At 54.3% G+C, this 12128-nt stretch overlaps 2 long non-coding RNA genes across 4 annotated transcripts in view; one reads left to right on the top strand and one right to left on the bottom strand.

Annotated features, from left to right (window-relative positions):
* The window catches only part of LOC132670005 (uncharacterized), a 235291-nt gene that overhangs the window by 19491 nt on the left and 203672 nt on the right, over window positions 1-12128 (bottom strand). The gene's annotated exons all lie outside the window — the stretch shown is intronic.
* Window positions 10026-12106, top strand: LOC132670006 (uncharacterized). 2 transcript variants are annotated; one of them, XR_009606375.3, is made up of 3 exons: window positions 10029-11054; window positions 11533-11624; window positions 11962-12106. It is a non-coding gene; the product is annotated as an uncharacterized LOC132670006 (long non-coding RNA). The 2 variants fall into 2 exon arrangements; XR_014137375.1 differs by having other exon boundaries at window positions 10026-11054; window positions 11533-12106.

Below are 12128 nucleotides of genomic sequence, written 5' to 3'. Positions count from 1 at the left end.
AAAAAGTTTCCTCTGACTGTGGTGGGCGGAGTGGGACAAAGCTGGAAGCTGGGAGACAAGGGAGGAGGCCACTGTCACATTCCAGGCAGGTGAGGACGGTGGCTGTAAAGGCAGCAACAAGAATATGGATTCAGAACGTGTTTGGCAGTCGAGTCAACGGGATTTCTGATGAATGGGATGTGTGGGGTGAGGGAACAGGGGATCAAACGTGCTCTGTAGGTTTTGGCCTGAGCACCTGTTTGGGGGGAGGCACCATCTCCTGAGACAAGACCAGTGGGCAGGACCAGGGCTTAGGAGGGGCATGGGAGCCTCTGTTGTGTGATGTTTGAGAGGTCTGTGTGACACCCACGTGGAGGTGTCAACTTGCCAGTTGGGCAAGGGACCCCGGAGCAGGAGCACAAGGGGGTTCCGGAAGCAGTGTCTCTCTGTTGCTATGGCAAATCCTTGCCGGGCCGGGGTTGGGGCGGGGGGAGAATGCTGTTGGGGGTTGACGGGGGTTCTGGGAAGGACTTACAGTGAGGAAGTTGTGACGTTGAAGGAGAAGCCTCTGGCAGATGGAGAATGAAGGAACAGCATCTGGGGGAGGGAACAGCACGGGCAAAGGCCTGGAGGCAAGGAAATGTCTAGTCTTTTTACGGAATGGTGCAGGAGGGGACCCCCGGGTAGGGGAGGAGGCTAGGAAGCCAGAAGAGCAGATCTTGCGAAGGGCTGCTTCTTTCAGTGAAGGAGGCCGGCAGGTGTCCTCAGGGCACTGGAGTGAATGGTGGGCAGGTGCAGGCCACAGAGGACGCCTTAGGAAGGAAACACGGCATCCATGTCTGGCCTTAGGCAGCATGGGATTGAAGCCCCCGCTCCCAGCATACACAGCACAACCCCTCTCCAAGTCAGCTGGGGCCTTTGCCAACCCAGCCAGTTTCTTGGAGAACTTACGCCATCGAACCAGGAAAACAACACAACCCTGAAGTGAGGGAGGAGGGGTGAAAAAAAAAATTCTGGAATCTTTAGTTTCTGGATTCCCATCATGTAGAAGGACCAGGAGGTCACTTCCCGGGACTGAGGGATAACGTAGGTGACCATGGCATGGTGGGGAGCTCAGGTGTTTACAGGACCTTTGTAACCATCCTCTGGGAAGAGGCCTGGGGACAACGGGTCTGGCCCTCGGGCTCTGAGTTCAAGGCAGGCTTTTCTGCCACATATTTGCTGTGTGATCTTGGGCAAGTCACTGGTCTTTCTGAGCCTCAGTTTCCTTATCCGTACAAAGGGCTAGTAATGGTCCCTGTAACCGGGACACTCACCTGCCCCCTCAATCACTGGGGATGAAGTGAGATAACACAGAGCACCAAGTTAGCTCAGTGCCTAATTCATGCCACACTCCCAATATACGTCAGCCGTCAATCATTATTTGCAACATTGTTATTAATTATGGAGGGCTTACTTATGTCAGGCTTTGAGCTATGTGCACTATCTCATTTAAGCCTCATTCCCTCTCTGTGAGGATTATTACCGGTTCCATTTTACACACAGGGAAACAGAGCCTCGGAGAGTTGAGCAGGCTGGCCCACGTTAAGATTGCTGTTGGGGCACAGAGCTGGGATTTGAACTTACATCTGACCTCAAAACTTGTTCTTATGTTCATTCTGGGTTCTGCCTCCGTGAATCCAATCGGGCTCCAGAATTTCAGGAAATAGCAGTCTGTGTGACCCTTGGCATCCGTCTACATCAGTGGGCACCCCTAGCCTTCCCAGATCCAGCCAGCTCAGTCTACACGTTTGTCCTGGGGTGTAGACAGGACACGAATGATGGCTGCCCCAGGGCAGCGAAGGGCCTGGAGAAGCAGAGTCCTGGGCCAGCCTGAGGCTTTCCTCTTGAAGCAGGAGTCCAGCCGGGCACCCGTGTCCCATCAATAAACGTGCCCAAAAATAGCTTGCTGGGCCCGGCCAGGACAAGAGGACCAGGACGTCCTGTTCCCACTGGCTCTGGCCAGAGAGTGACCGTGTACTTGGCCTTCCCCATTGGAGGCTGCTGGAAGGGAGGGCAGAGCTCATCCTGTCTGAGGACTCTTGGGAATAATCTGGGCACCAGCACCCCCGACCTCGACCCTGCAGGGCTTCCCGAATGCACTCACTGCTGGTCGGGGAGATGGCCGTGGGCGGAAGTGGGCAGCTTCCCCGGGGCGTTGAGGGCTCAGATGCTGGGGGGACGCTTGTAGGGGTGTCCAGCAATGGGAGCTTCCAGCGTCGACTTAGCCCCCACAAACGCCCCCAGGAGGGGCTCCCTTGTTACCCCTTCAGATGGGGACGCTGTGGCTCACCTGCCCAAGGGCACAGTTAGTGGCCAAGCCGGGATTCAAAGCAGTTATATGTCCCCTTGCAACTACAACGATTTATGTCAAACTCAGTGGCTTAAAACAACACAAACTTACCCTCTTACAGTTCTGGAGGTCGGAAGTCAAAAACGGGCGTCACGTGGCTAAAACCCAAGTGTCAGCAGGGCCACGTTCTGTCTGGAGCCTGTTCCTTGCCTTCTCCAGCCTCCAGATGCTACCCACGTTCCTTGGTTCTGACCCTCGTCACATCGCCTTCTCTGACTCGGACCCTCCTGCTTCTCTCTTATAAGGACCCTGTGGTGACACTGACCCTACGGGATAACCCGGGCTAATCGCCCCGTCCTAAGACCCTTAACTTTATCCTGTCCGCCAAGTCCCTTTTGCCACGTATGGTCACGTGTTCGCGGGTTCTGGGGGTTGGAACGTGGACATGTTTGGGGACCGTCATTCCATCTACCACGAACCCAGAACCCAGCTCCCACCTAGTCGTTCTGGCTTTGCCTGAGGGCACCGCGAGCAGCAGGACCAGGAAGGGGCAGAGGAGATCTAGCGAGGTGGTGGGAGAGGGGCAGCCTGGGTCTCTCCGAGGTAAGCCTGGGGCCTTCGTGTGAGAAGGTCCCCAGGGATGAATGAGGCGGGCCAGGAGGGGACAAGGGGTGCAGAACACTACTCCAGCTGAGCGGGGCCAGAGGAGAAGTAGGCCCAGGAGGCCAGAGCTGCTGACTTCCCAAAAGAAACTGGAAATCCCGGTTTTTATGTGACATCTCCAATTTTGAAGTGTTGGCAAATGCAAAAAAATTATGAGGGAACCACCCCCGCCGACACATGCCTATACACACACTGCGTGGGTCACACGGAACACGTCTGGGGCCAGGTGAGGCCCAGAGGCTGTGAACTCCTGGGCACAGGCCCACCGGGGAGGGAGGGGGAGGGCATGTCCTCGCTGAGGGCAGTAGGTGCCGGAACATCCGTGGAGCAGCCTGAAGGCGTTCCCTGGCCAGCTCTGTCCCCAGCGGGGGACGCCTGGACACAGGGTACTGGGGACAGGGGCGGCGGGCTTCAGCAACGTCCGGGGGTGGGGCAGGGCCAGACTGACGCCAGGTCAGTTGAACTCCACTTGCGGCTGTGACTCCATGCGGTCAGGCGGGCCGTGTGGCCTTGGACCGGCTACCCGGCCTGTCGGGTGCTCCACGGGGCGTCCAGAGTCACCCGTTCCGGCATGTGCTGCTGCTTTTCTGGCCCTGGGGACTCAGAGCCACACAAAACAGAGCGGGCGCCTGCCTCCGGTGACCACGGATGGGCCACTGATACGGAATTGGACTTGGGGCTTACTGAGTAGGAACTCCGAAGTGCTCGGCTTCTCCTCCACGGACCCGCTTTTCCTGCCTCATCCTTAATAAAAGGATAATGAACGAATGACTTCCGCTCATTATCACTGAGCATCAGCTGAAGGTCACATACCCTATCCTCCGAACCTATGAGGCTGGTGTTACTATGGCCCCATTTTACAGGTGGAGAAACTGTGGCCAGGACACCCAGGTCCCATGAGGACCTCCTTGGGAAGGAGCCACTGCCCCCGAAACCGTTCCCTCGGCCCCTCTGCCTTAGTTCTCAGCTACTCATCAGCCAGGGAAGCTCTTAGGGTCACTGGTCGGGACAACCTTGGGAGTAACGTGGAGGGCGCCCTCTGTCCACTACCCCTTGTTCTGAATTTGCCTCTTCCCAACTTCAAACAGGCTCCAGTTCTCGACCTTGCGGACCGAAGGCCCTTGGTGCCTTTAGAGATTTCAAACAACTGATCCCCTCTCAGGCTTCTGGACTTGAGGCCTGGGTACTTTTCAGCCTCTCTGCCCCAGGCTGTGCTGGGACTCCCTAAGCCATTTTACTTTTTATTAAAAACATTTTTATTTAATGTTTATTTACTTTTGAGAGAGACAGAGAGAGCAGGGGAGGGGCAGAGAGAGAGGGAGACACAGAATCCCAAGCGGGCTGTAAGCTCTGAGCTGTCAGCACAGAGCCCAACACGGGGCTCGAACCCACGAATGTGAGATCATGACCTGAGCTGAAGTTGGGTGTTTAACCGACTAAGCCCCCAGGTGTCCCCTCCCTAAGCCATTTTAAAATAATGGTGCCGGGGTGCCTGTGTGGCTCAGTCGGTTAAGTGTCTGACTTCGGCTCAGGTCATTATCTTGAAGTTCGTGGGTTCGAGCCCCGCATCAGGCTCTGTGTTTACACCTCGGAGCCTGGAGCCTGCTTCAGATTCTGTGTCTCCCTCTCTCTCTCCCCCTCCCCCGCTCATGCTCCGTCTCTCTCTCTCTCTCTCTCTCAAAAATAAATAAACATTAAAAAAACCACCATTATTTTTAAATAAATAAAATAATAGTGCCCAATTCCTGGACCCACTATGTGCCAGGCACTTGATAGACACGGGTGAATTTAGCCCTTAACAATTCTGTGAGGTGGAGGCTAGGACAGATGAGGAAACTGAGGCTGGCTGGGGCGAAGTCACCTACCCAAAGTCACGCATGCATAAACAGGACAGGTTCAAAGCCACACTGGGAAGCCCTGTGCCATGTGGCTCCTCTCCGCCGGCCGCTGGGTGGGGAGAGGCTTCCGCTCTCCTCCTAGAGCTTTTCCCTCCTGCGGCCCACTTCCCTCCCAGGGCAAATGCCCGACGGCAGTCCCCAGTTTGAGGGCTCCTTCCTGGGACTGCGGGGCTGGGTGCTAACACGTGCAGGGGCTCCCTTTCCAAGCTCCTTCTCTCGTCTCCTAAGTGGGGTTCCGTGGTGGGGAAACCTTGTCCGTTTCCTCCCCTGTGGAGTCTCCCTTGTTGGAGAAGGCGAGAAGGGAACCAATGGGGACACCGCAGGTGTGGGGCAGGGGCAGGCTTTGGGGTCCCAGACTCCAAATGTCCAGGGAAAGGCTGGGTGGAGTTGCCCAATTCAAAGTTGGCTGGTTCTTATCAGCTCCAGAGTTCTCTTAGCAGACGGTGGAATCAAAGCAGGCCAGGGCTGTTTGCTTACTTTTTGCCTTTTTGGCACAAGGAGATCAAAGTGAATCCTCTGCTCTGCCCACTTCCTCCCTCCTCTTCTTCCACGTTTCCTTCTCTCCCTTACAAGGCTGAGAACTAAGAGCCCTAAAGTTGAGAAGGTCTCCCTGGCACGGATCTGCACTGAGCCCTGGGCCGAGGATTTCACGGGGACGATGGCACAGACCATCCAAATGACGAGCAACAGCTCTGACTTTCCCCGTTGGCAGAGGGGGAAACTGAGGCACCGAGAACAAAGCCACTCTTCAGAGGTCGCTCAGGCCTTTCTGACTCCCCAGTCCATGCCTTTTTTTTTTTTTTTAAGTTTATTTATTTAGTTTCAGAGAGAGAGAGAGAGAGAGAGAGAGCTGGGGAGAGGCAGAGAAAGAATGAGAGAGCGAGACAGAGAGAATCCCAAGCAGGCTCCATACCACCAGCGCGGACCCTGACGGGGGGCTCGAACTCACGAACCCAGAGATCATGACCAGACCCGACATCCAGAGTCCGACGCTTAACTGGGTCACCCAGGCACACACACCCTCGCCCCAGTTCCACGCTCCTAACTGCTCCTCGGGCAACATTTCTTCCTCCACGCTGGCATTTCTGCTCAGAAAAGTGACACAGGTACAAAGTGCCCTGGCCGGGAGCTCAGGGGCTGCGAATTCCAATGACCTCAGTGCCCAGGCAGGACGCACAGGGGGGTGGAAGGCAGCCAGGAGGGACACAGGAAGGAGGGGTGGGGACTCTGGTGACTCGGAACCCTCCCCGGAGTTTTGACTCAGCACCAGCCCAGGGCTGTCTGAGAAAATGAGGGCCCATTGTTATCAGGGTTTTCAGGCAAATCGGAACTCCAGACCTTTCAGGTGAAACCTCTGTGGGTTTGTTTTTTTTTTAAATAGGGTGCAAGATAGGGTTCTATTTTATTTTAGTAATAAATCGATACTGTGCTATGCTGGGCCCCTGCAGGAAATATTCCATCACCCTAGTCCTCCCCCCGCCCCCATTCTTCTGTTTCATATTTTCATTTGTAAGCCCCGACATTATTTTATCCAACAGAAAAAAACAAAACGAAACAAAACACAACACAAAAAACCCTGTCGGCCACTACTTGAAGTTGCGTTCAGTTTACATATGTTGGCAGATTCGTCATTTTAAGGATGTAGACGCTTCCCGTCTTACTTACTCTCATCTTATTTCGTGGCCCTTGGGAAGATACTTTAGTTTTCTTCCAAAGTTGATTTTCAAATGATGGCAAAATTCCAAGCTGTTGGAACTGCACGGGCCAAGTAACGCCTCCTGTGGGCTGCGTTTGGCCCGGGGGGGCGGGGGGGCTCCCTGTTGCCCCCTGAGATGGAGGGCAGCCTGACTCAATGCGGGAGACTCAGCACGCCATCATTCAAAGATAACCCTGTCCCAGGCGGAGAGATCTCCAGGGCCAGGCAAGCTGAGAAAGTCTGGGATGTTTGCTGCCTGACCCTCTCTGTGGAAAGGCAGGGCGCCCACTTCCTTTATATAAGGCTAGAAAAGCCCATGGCGGCCCCAGCCAGCTCATTTAAAACAAAATTTCTTTTTAAATTCTTATTTCTTTTTGAGAGAGGGTGAGAGAGAGACAGAGCTTAAGTGGCGGGGAGGGGCAGAGAGAGAGGGAGGCACAGAATCCGAAGCAGGCTCCAGGCTCCGAGCTGTCAGCACAGAGCCCGACGCGGGGCTCGAACTCACGGACCGCGAGATCGTGACCTGAGCCGAAGCCGGACGCTCAACGGAATGAGCCACACAGGCGCCCCAGCAGCCAGCTCATTTTTGACCAACACTTCAAATAATAAATTGAAACTAACCCATATGGTTTGCTGTTTAAAAAGCAAATAAAAAAAAAATTAGAAAACACAGCCAAGTGATCAAAGAACATCTGTCGAGACCAGGTAGGGGTGGGCACTGCCCAAGGGGCTGGGGATGCCGCACGTGGGGCCGGCTCCTGCTTCGCGGGTCTTCTGGTCTAGCGGGAAGTACAGGTGGGAAACCCAGAGACATGAAAAGCCAAAAGGCACATTGCAGTGATGACTGAGGCACGAAGAGACAAAGTGAGGTCATGGGATAAAGAGAGGCCAGACGACCCCTGTAGACAGGGGCTTGGAGACGCCTCTCAGCGGAGGTGACATTTTGCTAAGACCGGAATGATGGAGAACAGGCAGCTGTGGAGAGCTGCATCCGGGGCAGCTGTGACCCCCAGCAAAACCACTGTGACATTTAACTGTATTTTTCACATCAATGCGATTTTTCTAAAAATGTGCTTAATTTCTATGGTACGCGTTTGCCTTTCCTAGAAAAACAAAAGTGGCCGCGTAGTGTTCTGGAACCACCCTGTTTTCCCACTTGGAGCCTCAGTTGCCCTGTCTGTTAGCCAGAGGTGGTCTTCATAACTACCCCACGTGGGAGTAAAGATTCCCCCAAGAAAATGGCCTATAACACATGTGACTGGTACAAAGATTAGCCATATTGGTATTTTTTTTAACAGTTCTTTTCTTTTTTTAATGTTTTATTTATTTTTGAGAGACAGAGAGAGAGAGAGAGAGCGAGTGGGGAAGGGGCAGAGAGAGAGGGAGACACAGAATCCGAAGCAGGCTCCAGGCTCTGAAGGGCCGGCACAGAGCCCAATGTGGGGCTCGAACTCACAAACTGAAATCGTGACCTGAGCCAAAGTCGGACACTTACCGGACTGAGCCACCCAGATGCCCCTTATTATTGGTAGTTTTAAAAATCACTTTTCGAGGGGCGCCTGGGTGGCTCAGTCGGTTGAGCGACTGACTTCGGCTCAGGTCATGATTTCACAGTTTGTGAGTTCGAGCCCCACGTCAGGCTCTGTGCTGACAGCTGGGAGCCTGGAGCCTGCTTCCGACTCTGTGTCTCCCTCTCTCTCTGCCCCTCCCCCACTCATGCTCTGTCTCTGTTTCAGAAATAAACATTAAAAAAATAAATAAAAAATAAAAAAAATAAAAATCACTTTTCGGGACATCTGGGTGGCTCAGTTGGTGAAGCGTCCGACTTCGCCTCAGGTCATGATCTCGCGGTCCGTGAGTTCGAGCCCCGCGTCGGGCTCTGTGCTGACAGCTCAGAGCCTGGAGCCCCGCTCATACTCTGTCTCCCTCTCAAAAATAAATAAACATTAAAAAAAAGATTTTTTTAAAATCACTTTTCAGTGGCAGCCCGGAGAGGTGGGGATTATCGAGTCCCTCTTGCAGGGGACAGTTTAAGGCTCACAGGCCCCAACAGGGCAGGCTCAGGAGAGGCACGCCATTCCCTGGCCCCCAGCCTCGGGGCCAAACCTCAACCAGACTGCTCCTTCCTCCCCAGAAAGGAAGTCGAGACTGAAACCAGGGGCTTCTTTTTGGTTGTTTTTTTTCTCTTTTGTTTTTTTTTTCCTCTCTGTGATGTCGTTCATTTTTGTGAACATCGCACTTATCTGATGTCACAGGTTTTGGGAACCCAAACCGCAGACACAAATACGCCGTGTTATTCTTTGAAGGGTTGTGCAGTGAGATAAGGGAGCTGGGTGCTAGGGGATACGACGCAGGGCTCGTATCTGCAGAATTAGGAGGTCAGGGTTTGTTCTCGGGTTCAACGTCGTCAGCCTCTTTGGGGGGGCCCTCAGTCACCGGTTGCCCAGGCCACACGGTATGTGCTGAGTGCATGCACCTCGCCCACTGCTGTCCAGGACAGCCAGGCGGTGGGCACAGGGGGAACCCAGTGGCCACACGAGTACCACAGCGTCAGTCTCTCCTGAGGATGCTGCAGAAAGGCAGGTGGCCCCAGGCGCCTGGGGCTCAGGCGTGCTGGTAATGTCCACCTTCTGGTGGATTCTGAGTTAACCCGAAAATCCCGTTTGGTTTTCCTGTGCTTTTTTGAGTGTCACTCAAACACTTGAATCCCCTCTCTGACCTAAGTGTCATGAGGCCTGCAAAACCCTGCTTCCTGCTTCCGCCCCGGCCCCCATGCAGACTGTTATCCACACGCAGCCAGGGGGATCCTGTGAAAACCTAAGTCAGGTCACGTCCCTCCTCTGCTCAAAACCCTCCTGTGACTCTCTCTTCACTCGGGCTCAACTCCAAGTCCTTCCTGTGGTCTACCAGGCCTCTGTCTGCCCGTCTTTCCCTCCCCTTCTGTACCCTCTCCTCCATCTCTCCCACACGTTGCACTGGCTCAGGGCCTTTGCACCTGCTGCCTTCTTACTTCCTTCACTGTAATACCTCTTATCAGAGAGGCTGTTCCTACTCCCTACCACAAGTATCTTTCTGAAAATAACTGTTTTCTTATCTCGCCTAATTTTTCTTCATAGCTCTTTGTCACCACCCGACACGTTAGCTATTTATTCTTTTGTTTATTATCAGTGCACCTAAGTTCCCAAGACCCTGTGTGTGTGTGTGTGTGTGTGTGCGCGCGCACGCGTGTCTCTGGTGCCTGGAAATTGCCTGGCACATTGAATAAGCTCCATAATTTCTTTTTTTGTGTGAAGAAATGCAAAGATCTCGGAGCTGTTTCACACCAAAGGGTTCAGATCACCCGGAACAATGCGAATCGTAAGGGACTTTAAAATTGGGGACTTACATGATCGCTCGTGCAGGAATGATCACTGCAGCTTCTGGAGAAGGGCTTGCACCCTGAGTGTGAGGCGTGCACTGTGGGTGGGCCACCAGACACGTTGTGTGGAATACAGACAACTTAATGTCAGTGCCTCCCTGGAAGGGATGTCCCTGGGATTACACCAGATGCTTTGTGTGTGGTGCTTAGCCCCCCGCTTGGCATGGCATGTGCTAAGTGTGCTAGACCTTGCAACCGGCAGGATGGAACCCATGAGGTTGGAAACAAAGGAAGAGGAAGTCTGCGGGTGTGCGTGAGGTCACGGGTACCAGGGTCAGAGCAGGGGGAAGGGGTGGGGGTTCTGTGAGGTGTCTAAGGGAATGCGTCCGGATGGCAGGGGGACTCCACTGAGAAGCCCAGTGTGGAGGGACAGATTTGGAGATTCTTGGGGCAAAGGCGGTGACTGAAGACCCAAGAATGGCCCTAAGTCAGAGACTGTGTGCAGAGAAGGAGCAGAGGTGGGGGTGGAACCCCGAGGGGCTCCCAACGTCCCACCTCTGCTCGGGCTTCTAGCCTGAGACCTGACTGATCTCCTCGGGCTGGGGAGGGAGCCCCCTCCTTGGGCACATGGGCTGATGCCCCCTCAAATAAAAGCGGGTTCTCTCAGCTGCGGAGAAGAGCTGACCACAGCAGGGGTCAAGGACTCAGCAACACCTGTCACACCTGTGCTACAACCAGAACCCTTCCGTCCTGTCCTCTTCTCTCCTCAGCTCCCCGTGACCTCATTTCCGGTCTCACTACACGTATCCGCGGCTACAACAATGCTGTGTAACTGACCACCCCGGCCGCTCCCTCTCCTGAATATGGAATTGTTGCAGGTCAGCTGACCCGCTGTGGGCGTGGCCAGGCGGCTCTGCTGGTCTCGGCTGGACCCATTCACACGTCTGCTCTTCGGCTAGAGGTCAGCAGACCTGGGCTGGCCCGTGGGACTCTGTCCCACCTCACACGTCCCTCCTCTTCTTCTGGGACCCGTGGGCCATCCCCGGTGTCTCTGGTGACGGTGGTGGCACGAGGCAGAAGCACGGGAGCCAGGTGGGAACATGCGAGTTCCCACTCTCATCTCGTTCGGTTGGTGAAAGCAAGTCACGGGGCTGAGCTCAAGTCAAGGGGGAGGAAATGCGCTCCACCCCTCTGTGGGAGGGACCACGAGGTCTCACGTCCCTAGGTGTGGATGCAATGAAGGTCAAAGAGTCCTTTGGCCTCACGTCACCCCCATTCACTGGGGATCCTGCCTTCTTGACATCTCCTTTTCAGTCTCACTCATGGGTTTCCCTTTTCTCTCCCTTTTCTCCCTCCATACTCAAGAAAGTAAAAGGCGGAGGGGCTGGTTTGTTACGCAGCATTGCTATAGCCGTAGGTGACTGATACATGTAGGGCATCCAGACAGAAGCTCACGCTGCTGATGGTAGTGTAGAAAAGGAGAAAAAAAAATACGTGTCCCTGATAATATCTTTGAGTCTTTGTGCTAACAAGCCTTGCATTCCTTGTGGCAGACACTGCTCGGTGCCTGTTCAATACTCACGCTCCCTTTTGTCCTTGTTTACAGAACCCTGCTTGTATTTGGGGCGCCAGTGGTCAGCAGAAAGCAGCTACTCTCTCCTAGACTGCCTCGCAGTGAGGAGTGGCCCTGTGATCCAGGTGTGACCGATGCAAATTAAGAGGGGTTCCTGGGAAAGCTTTCAAAAGACAGACAAGGTGGTGGGCACACGGCTCCCCCCCTCGCCCCTTCCTCCCGCCTGTAATGCTGGGTATCGGCTGGGAGGGGAGCGGCCATCTTGCAACCATGACCAACTGTGAGGACAAAGGCCACATGTGCAGGATGGGCGGGTGGAAAGTGGGAAAACACCTGTGCCCCCACCCGGTCGCCGAGTGGCCTCACGCAGTCGTCCTATCAGCCCTGGCTGCCCACCCCTGGTGTTCTCGTAGCAGGAGACGATAGGAACCTGCTAACGGCCAGGTTTTGTGTTACTTGAAGCTGAATGCATGCCCGATGGGTCCACCAAACCTTCTCTGGGCTCCTGACAGGATGAGAAGATGCATTTTCCTGATGTTTAAGCCAGTTCGCATTGGGTTTTCCTGTCCTCGCCTTTGAATGCATCTTAATGAATACCTGAGCTTTGCAGTGAGTTGACTTTTGAGAAA

The sequence above is a fragment of the Panthera onca genome, chromosome A3, assembly GCF_046562875.1.
Source record: "Panthera onca isolate mPanOnc1 chromosome A3, mPanOnc1 haplotype 2, whole genome shotgun sequence".
Lineage (NCBI taxonomy): Eukaryota > Metazoa > Chordata > Mammalia > Carnivora > Felidae > Panthera > Panthera onca.
This window is presented reverse-complemented; position numbering and strand designations above follow the sequence as displayed.